Genomic DNA, 20143 nt, shown 5'->3' with positions numbered 1-20143 from the left:
AACCCAAACTCTCCGCTTTTACATCTCATACATTTCTAATCTCTCTAAAAATGAGAATAATTGTGGGCTATTGGAAGTAAACCAATGCAGCTCACTGGGAAGCCCCCTTCTAGGACTGAACTGTATTCCCTTTCACAGGAAGCTATTGAGGGGATTCGGTCTGTAATCGCTCATTTAGTGCGCTCAAGCCAAGCCATGATCTCCAGCGACTCCTTTCCACACTCCATTCCGTTCATTCTGCTTCCGTTTTGCTGCCTCGGTCATTCATGCCCGAGCACACCTGCTCCTCATCTCATTCATCACTTTCACTCTATATAACTCTTCCTCAGACAGCAAACTCTTGCCGAATTATATAATGCTCATGGCCCAGTTTTCTCATGCCTCACATTAAGTTTGTTCTCGTCTTTACATTGCCGAATTCTTGTGTGCTCCAAGCCAAGAGTTTTTGTGTCTAGTGTTAATAATTGACTGATAACCCGGCTTTGAACCTTAGCTTTCACTTTTGATGCCGACTCTGTCTACAGTTGTGTAAAAAACTATTTGCCCCCTTCCTGATTTCTTATTCTTTTGCATGTTTGTCACACAAAATGTTTCTGATCATCAAACACATTTAACTATTAGTCAAAGATACCACAAGTAAACACAAAATGCAGTTTTTAAATGATGGTTTTTATTATTTAGGGAGAAAAAAAATCCAAACCTACATGGCCCTGTGTGAAAAAGTAATTGCCCCCTGAACCTAATAACTGGTTGGGCCACCCTTAGCAGCAATAACTGCAATCAAGCGTTTGCGAACTTGCAACGAGTCTTTTACAGCACTCTGGAGGAATTTTGACCCACTCATCTTTGCAGAATTGTTGTATATCAGCTTTATTTGAGGGTTTTCTAGCATGAACCGCCTTTTTAAGGTCATGCCACAACATCTCAATAGGATTCAGGTCAGGACTTTGACTAGGCCACTCCAAAGTCTTCATTTTATTTTTCTTTAGCCATTCAGAGGTGGATTTGCTGGTATGTTTTGGGTCATTGTCCTGCTGCAGCACCCAAGATCGCTTCAGCTTGAGTTGACGAACAGATGGCTGGACATTCTCCTTCAGGATTTTTTGGTAGACAGTAGAATTCATGGTTCCATCTATCACAGCAAGCCTTCCAGGTCCTGAAGCAGCAAAACAACCCCAGACCATCACACTACCACATTTTACTGTTGGTATGATGTTCTTTTTCTGAAATGCTGTGTTACTTTTACGCCAGATGTAACGGGACACGCACCTTCCAAAAAGTTCAACTTTTGTCTCGTCGGTCCACGAGGTATTTTCGTAAAAGTCTTGGCAATCAATAAGATGTTTTTTAGCAAAATTGAGACGAGCCTTAATGTTCTTTTGCTTAAAAGTGGTTTGCGCCTTGGAAATCTGCCATGCAGGCCGTTTTTGCCCAGTCTCTTTCTTATGGTGGAGTCGTGAACACTGACCTTAATTGAGGCAAGTGAGGCCTGCAGTTCTTTAGATGTTGTCCTGGGGTCTTTTGTGGCCTCTCGGATGAGTTGTCTCTGCGCACTTGGGGTAATTTTGGTCGGCCGGCCACTCCTGGGAAGGTTCACCACTGTTCGGTTTTTGCCATTTGTGGATAATGGCTCTCACTGTGGTTCGCTGGAGTCCCAAAGCTTTAGAAATGGCTTTATAACCTTTACCAGACTGATAGATCTCAATTACTTTTGTTCTCATTTGTTGCTGAATTTCTTTGGATCTTGGCATGATGTCTAGCTTTTGAGGTGCTTTTGGTCTACTTCTCTGTGTCAGGTAGCTCCTATTTAAGTGATTTCTTGATTGAAAAAGGTGTGGCAGTAATCAGGCCTGGGGGTGACTACAGAAATTGAACTCAGGTGTGATAAACCACAGTTAAGTTATTTTTTAACAAGGGGGGCAATCACTTTTTCACACAGGGCCATGTAGATTTGGAGTTTTTTTTCTTCCTTAATAATGTAAACCTTCATTTAAAAACTGCATTTTATGTTCAATTATGTTATCTTTGACTAGTAGTTAATGGTTTTTGATGAGCAGAAACATTGAAGTGTGACAAACATGCAAAAGAATAAGAAATCAGGCAGGGGGCAAATAGTTTTTCACACCACTGTATATCCGATGGATCACTACTACTCTGATCTCACTCTGCTGCTGCTCTTTCTACCTGCGCATCGGATTCGGCACGCACGCTGCAGCCTTCATCTCTCCACACAGCTGCGCTCACTCTGCTGCAACTCTTGCTTAACCTGCGCTTTATCAGCCGCTCTTGCTCTGCTGGCCACCGCGCGTGCTCTGTGTCACTCGTCACTCCAAGTAATGTCTTTGATTATATTCTCCTTCTGTTTTACATTCATATTTTTGCAATAAAATCAGTAGTATTGAAACAAAGTAACCTTTTTGATTATATCCCTATTTCTATTTTGACTTTCATACTTTGCATTAAGATCAGCAGTATTCAAACAAAGTAACTTTCTTTTGATTATAATTCTCCCTGTTTGACTTTAATATTTTGCATTAAAATCAGTTATACTGAACCTATTCTGTTGTGTCTGCTTTTGGGTCCTCCAAGCCTGCCTCACACGGACCAGCCGTGACAATGAAGTTCCTCTTTCTCTCCTTTTTGGCCTGTCAGGAAAGGCGGGCTTCAGAGTGATGCAACAAAAAGTGCACCAAAAACTCTTTGGCATCTGACAGTTGCAGTAACACGGTTTGTTCACGTTAAGTTGTGTTCTGCAAGATGAGCAAATATTTTAAAGAAATTTTTACTTGAAAAAACGAACAGGACTCATTAGAGAGGTTAAAGATCCTTTTTGTTTCTCTCCTTGGGTTCCCCCCCCCTCCTCCTCGTGCCTTCACACACGCACACACTTTGCTCTGTACAGAAACACTGTTCTGTCGTGATTGTTTTCAAAGGTAAAGTGCAAGGTAATTTTTTTTTCTACTTTACAGCCGTGATGCCGTTAGCATGCGCAATTTACCTTGCTAATTTTTTCAATAAAACAGTCTTTTTATTAACGTGTGTGTGTGGAACTTAAATAAGAAAGAAGAAAGTGTTACTGTGTAACACGAGAAGAGGGGAGGGTCTAATTCCTCCTTGTAATAACCCTGCTACTATTATTTAAAACAGTAACTAGCCATTATCAGGAATCAGGGTAGAGTGAGGACCACCAAAGACACCAACAATATATATCAAAACTGTATATACATTTAATTATTGTGCTACACTCATTCACATGCCGGCCACTCACACCACATTCACCCAGTCTATAATCTGTTAGGAGATTAGAGTCCTTTCTCTCTATTCACAAGTAAATAATTTAAAAAGCAAAACCAGAGAACGTCCTGTTCTGTGCCCAATGTCCTCCGCGAGTGACGTCTCACGTCTCAGCGCGGTGGTCACAGAAGAACTGGTCCAGCGCACTCACTGCCGCTGGTGTATTTATTTCCGGAGGAGCAAAGGCACTTCAGGGGAAACACACACACAAAACACCAAACAGAAAAAAAACCAACATGCATATCGGATAAGAACATATCCCGCATTTGGGTTTACATAACATTTAGCTTTTAGCGTTAGCTTTTATCTATTAGCATTTAGCTTTTGGCTGTGTAATGGCTGCTGACGTTCTCTGGTTTTGCTTTTTAAATTATGGACTTGTGAATAGAGAGAAAGGAATCTAATCTTTAAACAGATTATAGACAGGCTGAATGTGGTGTGAATGCCTGGCGTGTGAATGAGTGTAGCACAATGTTGGGCGCCACTGTAACAAACCTGCTACTATTATTTAAAACAGTAACCTGTTGTTATCAGAAATCAGGGTAGAGTAAGGACCACCAAAGACACCAATGATATATATTTAAAGTGTATATACATTTAATATCGTGCCACACTCATTCACACGCCGGCCACTCACACCACATTTACCTAGTCTATAACTTTGTTGAATAGTCAGTCTTTTCTCTCTTAAAACCAGTCCATAAATAAAGTAAACAAAACCAGAGAATGTTCCGCTCCACGCTCGATGTTCTCCGTGAGCAATGTCCCTTTAATGGCGGCACGGTGGCAGCAGAGGATTTGGTCCCACGTGCACACAGCCGTTGACATGTTGAATCCCAGGGTACTACCGAGACACACCAACACCCCAAAAGACTCACAAACAAAACACACAACAAATAAACAACACAAAAAAAACTCTCATGCGCGTCGGACAAGGCTATCCCACATTGGCATTTACAAATTCAATTCAATTCAATTTTATTTGTATAGCGCTTTTAGTAATTGTCATTGCCGCAAAGCAGCTTTACACAATCAAAAGAATTATTTAGGTTTGTACAAAATGTGAATGTGTATGAATCAAATAATCTGCATTTATACAGTATGTTAGGTGGCAGGCAGTTCAGTTATAATAGTTGATGTTAATTGATGCCAACATGGAGTCCAGGCAGTTACCGAAGACTCAGGTAGACTTGTAGGAAGTTCCAGTCCTGAACTATCAAACTGTTTTGATAGAGAAACCAGAGAAACAGTTGCCAAAACCAGTCGAGGCCAGAACCATCTTCTAGGTAGAGAGAGTCATCCCCAGACACCAGAGGCATCCCAAAGAGACACACGGGGCATCCATGTGACGAGATCTCCAACCAGAAGCGGGCACCAGGATGGGTCAGACAGGTCCGAAGGGCAGAGGGAGTCTGGATCACTGTCAGCTCAGGAACGACATGTGTAGCTCGACAGAGAGAGAGAAAAAGTGAAAAGGGGAGACAAGGGGAGAGAGGAAAGAGAAAGAGGGGTAGAAGGAGAAGAAGAGGAGAGATGGCAGTTAGGTATGGTCACAGTAATGTGAATGTATATCAACTGTAGAGTGTAAGCAGACACTCCGGCAGGACTAACTATGACAGCATAACTAAAAGGGAAAGCCAGAAGGAAACACAAACATGAGGGCTTCCTGAGATGTAAAGCAAACAATAACCTCACCGTTAGCAAACCTGAGTGATCAATGAGAGTGGGGAAGACAGCATCTAAACATACCAGTTCACCATAATACTCTACGTCCATGAGTGCCCCAAATCTGCTCCTTTACCTAAGGCAAATCTATTTATAAAAATGCTTGGCTAAATAAATAGGTTTTTAGCCTAGACTTAAACACTGAGACTGTGTTTGAGTCCCGAACACTATTTGGAAGACTATTCCATAATTTTGGGGCTTTGTAAGAAAAAGCTCTGCCCCCAGCTGAATTTTTCATAATACGCGGTACTGACAAGCAGCCTGCATCCTTTGATCGAAGTAGGCGTGGCGGTTTATAAGACACTAGCAGTTCGCTCAGCTACTGCGGCACGAGACCATTTAATGCTTTATATGTCAAGAGTAGTATTTTAAAATCAAAGCAAAATTTCACAGGGAGCCAATGGAGTGAAGATAAGATAGGGGTGATGTGCTCGTTCTGGTTCTAGTGAGGACTTTCGCTACTGCATTTTGGACTAGCTGAAGCTTGTTTATGCACCTAGCTGAACAACCAGACAGTAAGACATTACAATAGTCCAACCTAGAGGTGATAAAAGCATGAACTAGTTTTTCTGCATCATTTAGCGACAATATATTTCTTATCTTGGCAATATTTCTGAGGTGAAAGAATGCTATCCTGGTAATATTATCTACATGAGCTTCAAATATAAGGCTGGAATCTATAATTGCACCAAGGTCTTTTACTGTTGCACTTGATGGAACAGAAAGGCCATCTAAAGTACGGTGTGATCTAAAATTTTACTCCTAGCTGTATGCGGTCATATGACTAGAACTTCTGTCTTATCCGGATTAAGCAGAAGGAAGTTAATTTGCATCCAATTTCTTATGTCATGCACACATTGCTCAACTTTAGTAAGCTGTTTTTTTCTCATCAGGTTTTGCTGAGTCATATAACTGTGTCGTCAGCATAACAATGAAAATTAATACCATGCTTACGGATTATGTTGCTAAGAGAAAGTATGTAAAGAGAAAAAAGCAGTGGACCTAAAACTGAACCCTGCAGAACGCCAAACTCCACTAGAGAACATGCAGAATAATCACCCTATAAATCTACATACTGATAACAATCGGTCAGATAGGATCTGAGTCAGGAGAGGGCTGTACCCTTAATTCCTACTACATTTTCTAATCTGAGAAGAAGAATAGCGTGATCAATGGTGTCAAAAGCTGCACTGAGGTCGAGTAATACAAGCATAGTTACACAACCCTGATCAGAGGCCAGTAGGAGGTCATTTACTAATTTGACGAGTGCTGTGTCTGTGCTGTGATGAGACCTAAATCCTGACTGATACAGTTCATGTATGCCATTTCTATGTAGATATGAGCATAGCTCCTCCGCTACTATCTTTTCCAGAATCTTAGGGATAAAGGGGAAGTTTGATATTGGCCTGTAATTGGACAGCTGACAGGAGTCAAGGTCAGGTTTCTTAATTATTTGTTCGATAACTGCTAATTTAAAAGATTTTGGAACATAACCAATGCTGAGTGAGGAATTAATTATTCTCAACAGGGGTTCTGTTATTGCTGGTACTATCTATTTAAGAAAATGTGTCGGTACAGGATCTAATATACAGATTGATGAATTTGCAGAAGAGATGAGTAAAATTAGTTAATTCTCTTCAAGGGGAGTAAAGAATTCTAGGTTCTGATCTGACATGGCTAGATTAACATCTGCATCAATTACATTGTTCGGTTTCAAAGCCTCAATGTTTCGCCTAATATTTACAATTTTATTATTAAAAAAGTTCATGAAATCCTCACTACTGCATGATGTTGTGGAGATTTCTGCAGTGGTCTTATTTCTGGTTAATTTGGCTACAGCATTAAATCTAGGATTATTTTTGTTATTTTTTATAAGAGTGGAGAGAGATGTTGATCTAGCTACACTAAGAGCTTTTCTATAGTTCAGGATGCTCTCCTTTCATGCTATTTGAAATACTAACAATGACGCCATTTACGTTCTAATTTCTGAGCGGTCTGTTTTAAAGTGTGCGTGTGATCGTTATACCAGGGAGCAAGTTTCTTATCTTTAATAATTTTTCTTTTAACTGGAGCTACATCATCTAAGGTATAGCGAAATGTTGACTCTAAATATTCAGTCGCCTGATCGAGTTCTGTGGGGTCTGACGGTGATCTAATGAAAGTTGGGAACTCTGGGAGATTACTGATAAAACTCTGTTTGGTAGTTGATGTGAATGTACGTTTCATACGGTAGCGCTGTGCGTACGTTATTACTGTGACACACTTGAATTGAAATGAGATAGTGATCTGAGCTAACTTCAGATAGCGGAATTGTGAATACATTTTTTATACTTAATCCGAATAATATTATTAAATCCAAAGTTTGACCTGCTTTATGAGTGGGTCCTACTATACACTGGTTTACTCCTACTGAGTCCAGTATGGACATAAATGCAGTTCTCAGAGGGTCTTCTGGATTCTCAAAATGAATATTAAAATCTCCAGCAATTAACACTTTGTCTACAGAAACGACTAGGTTTGAGAGAAAATCTGCAAATTCACTAAGAAATTCAGAGTACAGCCATGGAGGTCTGTAAATGACAATTAGTGGAATCGACTGAGCTGACTTGATATAGTTAAATACTTATGTTACTATAAAGAATTTCAAATGAATTAAATGTGTCTGTGTTTTTGTACAATAGTCAAATTATTATTGTGAATACCTGCGATGCCTCCTCCTCTACCAGTTAACCGAGGCTGGTGTATGTAGCTATATCCAGGAGGACTAGCTTCATTTATTGCAACATACTCGTCCTGTTTAATCCAGGTTTCAGTTAAACAGAGTATATCAAACTCCTGATCTGTGATAATTTCATTAACTATAACTGCTTTAGATGTGAGAGATCTAATATTTAACAGTCCTAGCTTCAGATCAGAGGTGCCGGCTGCGCATTTAGTATGATCCGAGTTTGTGGTCTTTATGTTAATTAAATTATTAAAACAGACATTCTGAATCTTTCTACATTTTTGCTTAGCTCGGGGAACAGACACAGTCTCAATACAGTGAACCCGAGCAGACGGTTGGTTTAGCCTGTCTGTCTGCTCCCTGGCCTGGGCTCGGGATTGTCACCAATTAACTAGGCTTCTTCTGAGACTATGAGCTATATTACAAGAAATAAGAGCAGCACCTTCCCGAGTGGGATGGACACCATCCCGCCCTAACAGGCCAGTTTGCCCTCAAAGGTCTTTCAATTATCTATGAAGCGCAGGTTGTTTTCAGAGCACCACCTGGACATCTATGTCGCCACGTCTCATTGGGATGGGACCAGAGCATATTACGTCATCGGACATCGCCTTCACTTGTTTAAACACCTCTGTAAAGTTACTCTTACCAACCTCTGACTGACGAAGGCGTATATCATTAGCTCCAGCATGTACCACTATCTTAGAGAACCTGTGCAGTCCTAGAGCCCTAAGATTACCTGCTATGTCCGGTGCTCTGGCTCCCGGGATACACCTGACCACTGTCGCTGGCGCCCCTAAATGCCTAGCTAATTTTACATGTCTCAGTATAGAGTCTCCTTTAACCAGAGCTCTTTCAGGTTTCTCAGCGGGTGAATCACTGAAGAGAGCAAACCTGTTGGACACATGAAGCGCAGAAGAGGTGTGCTCCGGTGGGCTAACCTTAGCGTTAGCTTTGGCTGAACATGTATACCGCCGAGTCGTCACCTACTCGCCCCGCTGTGAGGGCTCTAATGCCGGAGTCAGGTGCTGGTTATCTCCGCCTGCGACACCCAGACTGTCCGCTGCGGGAATAACGCTGCTCTCACACTCTCTAACCCTTTCTAAACTCTGGATGCGCTCCTCTAATGCTGATATCTTCTCTAGAGTGCTCACTAACACACACCTATCACAAGTAAAATTACCACTAACGACGGAGGAAGAATGTCTAAACATCCTGCATCCTACACACTGAACGAGCTGAATATTATCCATGATATCTCGTATCTCGATATCTCGTACCTGAGTCGGAGTTTAGTTGTTTGGAGCTGAATTCCGTTTGTTGTTTTTAGACAAAGAAACTTGCGCATTCTCCAAAAAGTGCAAAAAAAGGCAAACCCAAATAGCATGAAGATGTAAAAACTAGTTCCTATTAATATTATTTTTGTATAAATGAAAAAACTATGTAATTTAAACGCTGATACAAATGCGAAACTTTCGCGGCAATGATACAAAAACAGGAAGCTACGTCAGACAGGAAGTCTCTCCCAAATGGCTTAGCTTTTAGCATTTGGCTTTTTTAGCATTTAGCTATTTAGCAGCAACCATATCACAGCCATTGCTAATGCTAAAAAGCTAAAAGCCTTGTCCGATGCGCATGAGGGTTTTTTTGTATTGTTTTTTTTGTTGTGTATTTTGTTGTGCAATGGCTGTGTGCACGCGGGACCGAATCCTCGGCCGCAACCGTGTCGCCATCAAAGGGACATTAGTCAAAGGACATCAGGCGTGAAGCAGGATGTTCTCTGGTTTTGTTTACTTTATTTATGGACTCGTGTTGAAAGAGAAAAGACTCTGACTATTCAACAAAGTTATGTACTGGCTGAATGTGGTGTGAGTGGCTGGCGTGTGATATAGCATATATAGCATTGGTGTCTCTGGTGGTCCTTACTTTACCCTGATTTCTGAGAACAGCAGGTTACTATTTTAAATAATAGTAGCAGGTTTGTTACATCCTTACTTTAGCTTCACACATACACAAACACACATACACAGCCTGTGCGCATAAACGGAAACGCTTATCTGTCGGGATTTATTTTTACTTTTTTTTAAGGTAAAGTCAGGTTAATTTCTTTTCATTTTTACTTTATATTTTATTATTTATTTTTATGTATTTATTTTTTTTGGCTGTGGAACGAATAATTTGAGCTTCCATTATTACTTATGGAAAAATTTGCTTTGATTCTTAGTGTTTAAAAATATGAGCCCACTTCTGGAACAAATTGTGCTCGTAATCCAAAGTTCCACTGTACATGTATTGATCGCATCACACCTTAAGTAGCTGACTCTGAAACCGTTTTTGGTCATTTTTTAAAAAGGTTTTTAGAAACCCTATTTCACATATGGTGTTTTCAGTCATTAATATGGCTAATGGTTTTTGGTCTGTTTCCCTACATCCAGACAGCCGGCCAAGGTTAGCCTTCTTTTTTTGTATTGGTAATCTAATATTTGTTGTTGCCACAGTGTGCATCTGTCAGGCTGTTATGCAGCATGCATAACAGCCCGACAATATCAAGCATTAAGGCGTTACCTGTCAGAGCCAAAATGTCCAGTTAAGGAGTCTAGCCTGGTCCAATACATTGGAGATATTATTTTAGCCTCACCTAATCATGAAGTGCATAACAGAGAGTAACTAGTGATGCTGATGCACCGCTGAGTGCACATGGTCATTAAGGCTAATATTGCCAAATCTTAGCTAGCCACCACTCCTGTGCAGTTTCTAGGACAATTAGTAACAGCAGGACAGAGATCCATCCTTTCTAATTGCGTTGCAGCAGTATGCATATTGACTGCTCCATCCACAGAGAAAGAGTTCTGCTCATTCCAGGGTATGTGTAATTACTGTTACCTATGGATCAAGGATTATGCCCAAAATAGCTCAGCCTCTGTATAATTTGTTCAAAGGATCTCCTAATAAGACAGACAGTATTTAGTTTTCTAAGTCAGCTGAAACCGCAAACACAGACTTTAAAGCTGCTCTTACACCTGCACCTTGGGTTTTAAGCAACTTGAGCTGCTGTTCACCCAGTATGTGCATGAGCATGCAGGGTTTATGACTGTGTGTCTGATGCAAGATCATAGTGGCCGATTGCGTCCAGTTCAATATTATTCTTGTGGCTCAGATCCTATTTGACTGATGGTTATCAGTTTGTAGATTTAGATGGTGACCATTCCTCATGTTCTCAAGTTGTGTTTGGTGTTCCACAGGGTTCTGTTTTAGGCCCACTGCTTTTTTCCTTTTACATGCTTCCTCTGGGCAACATAATTTCTAAACATGGTATTAATTTTCATTGTTATGCTGATGACACACAATTATACGTTACAGCAAAACCAGACGAGAAAAAACAGTTTACTAAACTTGAGCAATGTGTGCAGGACATAAAAGATGAGATGTTAATAAATTTCCTTCTGCTTAACCCTGATAAGACAGAAGTTCTAGTCATAGGACCACAAGCAGCTAGAAGTAGGCTTTCTGATCACACTGTGATTTAAAATGGCCTTTCTGTTCCATCAAGTGCAACAGTAACCAGACCTGGAGACCAGTGATGGACATTAAATATCTGTGAAATTGGCAGATATTGATTGAAACCTGGAAAATATGTTTTTCTTTTCGGCTGCCCTTTTTCTTTCCAGCTACTGCATTTCAAGGCCGTGGCTGGAGACATAACTAACTTCCCGAAGACCAAGATAACCAGACGCTCTGGAATCCTACTCCCCCCCCTTCAAGGACACCTGGCACAGACTATTATGGGATGTTACAGGCTTACAAACTGACACGCACGCACTCACAGAACAGCTACAGATAGACACTCTACCTTCCCCATATCCAACGCCTTCGTGTGCTTATTCCCTTCAGTGTGGGCAGGCGGAATCGGGACCAGCGCTCTTTAGCTGCAGGGACTGGAGCTGTTTGCCTACATTGGACATCGTTGCAATGTTTATGTCTTGTGATTACATGTTTTTCTGTGCTTGTTGCTGAGGTATTTTTTGTACCCCTGATCGCACACTGCCCTTTTCGAAGGACAGTCTGGGAGGGGATTTTTTACCCTCGTTATCCTAATGTATCTTATTTCTTATTTTCTATGATGGCGCCGGTTAGGTGGCTGCCGTCGCGACTCTGTGGTCGCAAAAATCATTTCGCTGCATATTGTACTCTGTATGATTGTGCATGTGACAAATAAACTTGAACTTGACTGTTGAACTTGAGTAAAAGACCTTGGTGTGATTTATAGATTCCAGCCTTTTATTTGAAGCTCATGTAGATAATTTTACCAGGATCACATTCTTTTACCTTAGAAATATGGCCAAGATAAGAAATATTGTCACCAAATTATGCAGAAAAACTAGTTCATGCTTTTATCACCTCTAGGTTGGATTATTGTAACGCCTTACTGTCTGGTTGTTTAACAAGGTGCATAAACAAGCTTTAGTTAGTCCAGAATGCAGCAGAGAGAGTTCTCACTCGAACCAGAAGATATGAGCACATCACCCCTATTTTATCCACATAATCGATCCAAATTTCGCACCGATTTTAAAATACTACTCTTGACGTATAAAGCATTAAATATTCTCGCGCCATAGTATCTGGGTGAACTGCTAGTGTCTTACAATTTACCACGCCTACTTTGATCAAAGAATGAGGTGCTTGTCGGTACCATGTATTATTAAAACTACAGCAGGGGGCAGAGCTTTTTCTTAAAAAGCCCCAAAGTTATGGAATAGTCTTCCAATTAATGTTCGGGACTCCGAACATAAGTCCAGGCTAAAAACCTATTTATTTAGCCAAGCATTTTTGTAAATTGATTTGCCTTAGGTTAAGGAGCAGATCTGGGGGACTCATGGACATAGAGTATTAGGTGAACTGCCTGTCTTCCCCACTCCCATTGATCACTCAGGTTTGTTGACGTTGAGGTAATTGGTTGCTTTACATCTCAGGGAGCCCTCATGTCTGTGTTTTCTTCTGGCTCTCCCTTTTAGTTATGCTGCTAGTGCACTCTGCACTAAATATACATTCACCTTATACAGTGTTTGACTGTGACCATACTTAATTACCATCTCTCCATCTCTTTTGCTCTCTTTTCTTCTGCTCTCTTCTCTCTCTCTCTCTCCCTCTCTCCGTTTTCCTCCACCTATTTCTCTGTCGAGCTATACATGTCGCTCCTGAGCTGCCAGTGATCCAGACCTCCTCTGCCCTCTAGACCTGCCTAACTCGTTCTGGAGTCCTGCTTCTGGTTGGAGATCTCACCACATGGATGCCCCGTGTGGTCTGCCTGGGATGCGTGTGGTGACTGGGGATGGTTCCACTTTTCCATGAAGACGGTCCTGTCCTCGACTGATGCAGACAGCTGTTCTCTGAGGACCTGTGACTTCAGTCGCTCAATAGTTCATGACTGGAATTTCCTACAGTCTACCTGAGCCTCCAGGAACAAACTGGACTCCATTTAATTATACACATCTCCTGTTATACTGACCTTCCAGTCTCACATAGTATTATGCAGATCAATCCCTGCTATCCGTTTCACCCACTGTCGCCGTCGTCCTCGGTTTGCTCATCAGGGACAATCTTATCATTTTGATTCATACACATTTACATTTCATACAAAGTTAATTCTTTTAATTGTGTAAAACTGCTTTGTGACAATGTAAATTGTTAAAAGCGCTATACAAGTAAAATTTAATTGAATTCAGCTAAGTTGAACGTGAATGCTAGCGGTTTTGATCCATGCCTTCGTGCTCTTTAAGCTACGTTTTTGTTACTGCCTGTGCTCTGATAGTGCTGACACAAGAAGTCAAGTCAAGTAGGCTTTTATTGTCATTCCAACCATATACAGTTCAGTACACCGTGAAACAAAACAACGTTCCTCCAGGACCAATGTGCTACATATATCCCACAACATAAATCAAAATAAATCAACATACTCTACCGGAACCAGATAGCTAACTAAGAGATCTAATTAGCTGACTTAATTTGTCAGATATGACAAATTTACAATCTTAAGTTAACCTTAAAAAACTATTTCTATACAAAAAAGAGAAAAATATACAAAAAAGAAACAACAATAGACAACAGACAACAAAGTGCATGTGCAGATGTGCAAATAAAGAGCTACAGAACAACTTAACATGACAACGTAACACATTACAGTACTTGCAATGATTAAAATAATAGTGTGCAAATAGCAAGTAAAATAAAAATATTGTGCGAATATTGCAAAGAGCAGTTTAGGTAGGTGGGTATGATCAATTTGAGATGGGTTAGGGTTAAGGTTAACAGTTGGCGGCCTGATATGGCACAATTCCCAAACCAGACAGTAATGCAGCTGCTCATGATGCTCTTGATAGTTCCGCTATAGAAGGTGGTGAAAATTGGTGGTGGAAGCTGGGCCCTCCTCAGCCTTCTCAGAAAGAAAAGACATTGTTAGGCTTTCTTGTGCAGAGGGCTGGTATTGAGATTCCCCCTCCGGATGGACAACGAGGAATTTTGTGCTCTTGATGATCTCCACAGAAGAGCCATCAATGCTGAGCGAAGAGTGATCGCTCTGTGTCCTCCTGAAGTCAACAACCATCTCTTTTGTCTTGTCGATGTTCAGAGACAGGTTGTTGTCTTTACACTAGTCCGTTAGTCTCTGCACTTTCTCTCTGTAAGCTGACTCGTCATTCTTGTTGATGAGACTCACCACAGTCGTGTCATCAGCAAACTTAATGATTGGAGCTGTTTGTCGCTACACAATCATGAGTCAGCAGCATGAACAGCAGGTGACTGAGCACACAGCCCTGGGGTGGGGGCAGTGCTCAGTGTGGTGGTACTGGAGGTATACTGTAGTTCCCGATCCGCACTGCCTGAGGTCGTTCGGTCACAAAGTCTAGGATCCAGCTACAGAGGGAGGTGTTCAGGCCCAGTAGGCTCAGCTTCCCAATCAAGTGTTGGGGGATGATTGTATTGAATGCTGAACTGAAATCTATGTACAGCATTCTGACGTAGGTGTCCTTCTTGTCAAGGTGTGTCAGTGCCAGGTGGAGTGTGGTGAAGATGGCATCGTCCATCGAACAGTTGGAATGATACGCAAACTGCAGTGGGTCCAGTGACAGGGGCGGCAGGGTCTTGATGTGTCTCATGGCAAGCTGCATGATGATGTGTTTGGGTATAAAAGGGCAGTAGTCATTGGGACAGGACACAGAAGATTTCTTTGGCACGGAGACGATGATGGTAGACTTGAACCATGTGGGAACGACGGCGCTGCTCAGAGAGATGTTAAAGATGTCGGTGAGATCATCTGCCAGCTGTTCTGCACATTCTTTGAGCACTTTGCCTGGGATGTTGTCTGGTCCAGCAACTTTATGTGAGTTGACTCTGTGTAGAGTTTTCTCACATCAGCCGTTGTGAAACATAGCACCTGGTCAGAGAAGGGTTGGTCTTCCTCGCCGTCACGTCGCTCTGCAGATCGAACCATGCGTAGAAGCTGTTCAGTACAGGCAGGTGATGATGTTTTGTAGTTGGTGATGGCTTGTATCTCCTGCCACATGCACCGTGTGTCACCGCTGTCCCTAAAGTGGCTGTGAAATTCTCTGGGCATGTGCGCGCTTCGCCTCTCTGATGGCCTGGGACAGTTTGGCCCTTGCTGTTCTTAGGGCCACCTTGTCTCCCACTCTGAAGGCAGAGTCTCGGGTCCTCAGAAGTGCACGCACCTCTGCAGTAATCCACGGTTTCTGGTTGGGTCATGAGATGATGCTCTTGGAGACAGTGACATCAGTGCACTTGTTGATGTAGCTAGTTGTTGTGTACTCCTCACCCTGATGATGTGTAAACCATGGATTACTGCGGAGGTGCGTGCACTTCTGAGGACACGAGACTCTGTCTTCAAGGCGCGCACACGCCCAGTGAATCCACAACCACTTCAGAGATAGTGGTGACACATGGTGCATGTGGCAGGCCATCACCAACTACAGGACATCATCACCTGCCTGTGACAGTGACGGCTCCCTTCCAGATACGCTGAACAGCTTCTTCACACGGTTCAACTTGCAGAAAGATGTGACTGCAAGGAAGACCACCCCTCTTCCGAACGACCAGGTGCTGTCTTACAACGGCTGATGTGAGAAAAATCTATGCGGAGTCAATCCACGTGAAGCTGCTGGACCAGACAACATCCCAATGTTTGACTTGCTATTTGCACGAAAGTATTTTAAATCATCGCTGCTACTTCAGGAATGTCAAATGTTTATTGTTTCTCCTCCCACTATCTCAACTCATACCTTAGTACTACAAAAAACAAACCTGAAATGTATTACATTGTTGTGTTTGTCACTCTGTAGCTCATTGTTTGCACATTTGCACATGCACTTCGTTGTCTGTTGTCTATTGTTTCTCTTTTTTTGTATAAAAATTGTTTTAGGTCAACTTAAAATAAAAAAAAGGAAATCTGTCATATCTGAGCTAGTCAGCTAATTAGGTCTCTTAGTTAGCTAGCTTTTTCCTGTTGGAGTTGTGTTGTTAATTCATGTTGTTGCATGTATGTAGCACCTTGGTCCTGGAGGAACGCTGTTCGTTTCACTGTGTACTGAACTGTATATGGTTGGAATGACAAAAAAGCCTACTTGACTTGACGTGTTGCACGAATAACTAAGTGAGGCATTCCTGAAGTTGGAGAAGCTGATACGAGATATCCATTAGTCTGCAAGGTACATCAGGTTTCCCCTTTCTCCTAGCTGGCCACACAGCACGCCTCAGCATTCTTCAACATCTATTCATGCTGTGCTGAGACAAGATCCAACTATCCTTTGTTTACATTAACTCAAAAAAAAACTTTAGAAAAAGTTTGCATTCCCCATCCAGTGAGTGTTTCTGCTGGCATTGCTTGGTCAGGCCATGCCATTTCAGTCTTATGATTTACTACATATTAATGTATTAGCGTTCAACATAACTACTTGTTATAATGTCACTCAAGCAGTCGCCAGTTAGTTTTGCTCCTCAGGGGTGACATCATAGCGTAGCTAATGTCCTTACCTTGACTACATTTCCATGGTGTGTTGAAAATCATGTGAGGGACTCTCCGTTTATAGCTGAAATCTTCGAGGCATTGTGCAGTTTTACCATTGAACTCAGCAAAGTGCAATCTGATTTTTTTGATTTATACACATTCAGATTTCATACAAAATTCCATAATTTTAATTGTGTAAAGCTGCTTTGCGACAATGACAATTGTTAAAAGTGCTATGAAAATAAAATTTAATTAAATCTAGAAGAACGGTACTGATTCTTAACACTAAGCAAGGGTATCAGTTCTTTGTCGACTCAATCGAACAATCTGAAATTTCTATTACTGTGACATTGCTTTCTATTTTAAAGTTGATGCTACATTTAAATTTAGTGCTAATAAACAAAAGTGACTGGAGGGTTATTAACTTCATACATGTTCTATCAAGAATAGTCCTTTTAAGGTAATATTATTCACAGCTAATGATCCTCATCTATGTGCTAAATATTTCACATGCAGTCAGACTTTCTGGAGTAAATGGCTAATGACACTGCCCAAGTCCTAGTTGTGGGCAACACTGTGGCGAGTGGTTAGCACTGTCGCTTTGCACCTCCGGGGTCCTGGTTCGATTCCCATCTCTGTGTGCATGGAGTTTGCATGTTCTCCTCGTGCCCTTAGCCTCCTGGGATAGGCTTAAGGTCTCCGCAACCCTGAATACAGGATAAAGCGGTATAGAAGATAAGTGAGTGAGTTGCATTGGATTACAACGTAGCAGAACAGAGGGGTAACCTGTGCAGTTATAGGCCCTGAATGTTGTACATCTTTGACCCTACTTTAAATCTAAATTAGTACTTTAAAAACTTAGAGGAGTAACATGATCAAGTTAGCAGTGATGGTCTAAGGTTGTTTTTGTATTTCTAAAAGCAAACTTCAATAATGCTGACTTCTAGGCCCACTTCCTACATTTGATGTGACTTATTTTATGCTCGGTACGTGAGTAGAAAAGTAAGTCCTATTTCATTTTGGAATGTGTAAATGAGTAATCACCTAGCCATTGATTACGACTGTAAGATGTTATAAAAAAATAAGCTTGCTGTTATGAATGCCTTAAAGGCATTCACAAGGCAGAATTGAGGGATTTATTTATCATTTTCTTTAAGAATAAATTTATGTCAGCGTGATGTATGTGTCCTTGTTTCATTTTCACATGATGTTTTTAACCTTTATCGTGTTTTTCTTCTTTTTTTTAACCTTGATTGTGTTTTTCACATTTGTTAATTTCTTATTTTTTTCTTTTTTGGACTTGTGTTGATGTTTACATCTTAGTATAAAATGGGTTTTTTTCCATTTATGTTTGGATTCCATTACCCACCTTCTCTAGCTGAATCCTTGCTCTGAGTCACCTGCCATTTTTGCCCCTATTGTTTATTTCCCACTAAAATACTTAGGAGAACAGTTGTAGCTCAGGATTAGGCTCATTTGACCAATAATAATCTCTATGAATGGTCTAGCCAATGATCTCTTGATGGCATCTGACTCTGGCTTTTAGCAAAACATCTTCTCCTTGATTTAAGTGCAGACTTTGATACTTTATCACATATTCTTTAAAATAGATTTATCTTAATTGGAATTACTGGCACAGCTCTTGCCTGATTATACCTCTCTGGCTGCACTCAGTTTGAATAACTTAAAAATTTTAGATCCCAGTCTTTTTCTAGTCACTAGGGGAGTTCCACATTACTCTGTGCTGGGGACCCTCTAATTTATCATTAACTCTTACCCCTTATTTTTAGGAGATCTGCGATTCAAATTTCAATCATCATTATGCAGATGACACCCAGCTCTATTTATCTTTTAAGACTAACCCAAGGCTTCCACTTTTGAACTTTTCTAAATGTTTATTGAAAAAAAAAAAAAACTAAGTCCTGGTTGTCTTTTAATTTTCTTAAACTTTATGCTAATAAAACTGAGGTTCTTCTGGTTGGTTCTAAATCTACATGAACAGGAATCTAATAGGTATATTGATGACTTTAATTCTATGCTTTTTGGTCTCCTTCTCAAGATCCATAATGGCTCTGCTGAAGGCCCCATTTGATTCGTTAACACTGGTGAAGGTCCTGTTGCTTTGCTAACCCTGTTGAAATGCCCATTTTTTCCATTAATCTTGTTAAAGGCCTATGTTATGGTAAGCTGTTCAAATGCTGTTACTTTTTAATTGACCCTGACTCATGTAATCACAGTGACTTCTTAATGACTGTTTTTTCCCCTATTGATTTTTTTTTTGCACTTTCACACTCACTGCCTTTTATTGCTTCTGAGATTCTACTGGAAATTCCAGACAATTTTGTTAAAAGACAGCTTATTCCAAAAGGCGGCATGGTGGTGTAGTGGTTAGCACTGTCACCTTGCACCTCCAGGGTCTGAGTTCAAATCTTGGCCAGGCTGGTGTGCATGTTCTTCCCATGCTTGGTGGGTTCTCTCAGTTTTACTCAGGTTTCCTTCCACTGTTTAAAGAATATACAGAATAGGCTAATTGGCATTTTCAAATTGCCTGCAGTGTGTGACTGTGGGTGTGCCCTGCGATGGATTGGCACCAATCCAGGGTGTACCCTGCCTCATGCCTTAAGTCTCCTAGGACTTTTTTGCACAAAATACAGTCCTAGAGGAAATACAGCTCATTTGTTTTGGCCTACATAGCCTTCTGGTTTGGAACACCACTTAAATAAAGGGGATTGTTATATAATTTAACACTTTTTATTTATTTAACATTATTTAACACCTAGGGTGTTTGGCAAGTAGTTTGGGCAATACAATTTTTAAATCCTCATGATTGAAGTCTTTCGCTACAATCACAGCTACCTCTTGATATGCATTTAAGTGGATGTTATTGACTGGAAGAGACTCGGCAGCATCGGTCTGTGTGGGTTAGCCTGTAGCCTAGCTTCTGCACTAGCTCTCTTGCCCTGGTTCTGGATCCTTTTCAGACATCACCTCACACCTCATGGGTGAGATGGTAATCATTCAGCTGGGCTCTTTAGGGCACAGGATCGCCAGAGGTATACAGTTCAGATTAAGTAAACTTAACACACTTAAAAAAAGGAAAATGCTGCTGAATGTCTGAGAGCTCTGAGCTGTTGCCTCAGGATGCACTGTCAATTTACTGAACCTAGACTCGACCAACAGAAGCAACCCCAGATCATAACACCGCCCCCATTGGCTTTTATGGTGGGCATCAGGAATGATGGGTGCATCATTTCATTAGTCTCTCTTCTTAGCTTGATGCACTTATTTCTCTGGAACAGGGTAAATCTGGACTTATCAGACCACATGACCTTTTCCCATTGCTCCAAAGTCCATAATTTTCCTCCCTAGAAAATTAAAGTCTCTTCCCA

This window comes from Clarias gariepinus, chromosome 15, assembly GCF_024256425.1.
Source record: "Clarias gariepinus isolate MV-2021 ecotype Netherlands chromosome 15, CGAR_prim_01v2, whole genome shotgun sequence".
NCBI lineage: Eukaryota > Metazoa > Chordata > Actinopteri > Siluriformes > Clariidae > Clarias > Clarias gariepinus.
This window is presented reverse-complemented; position numbering follows the sequence as displayed.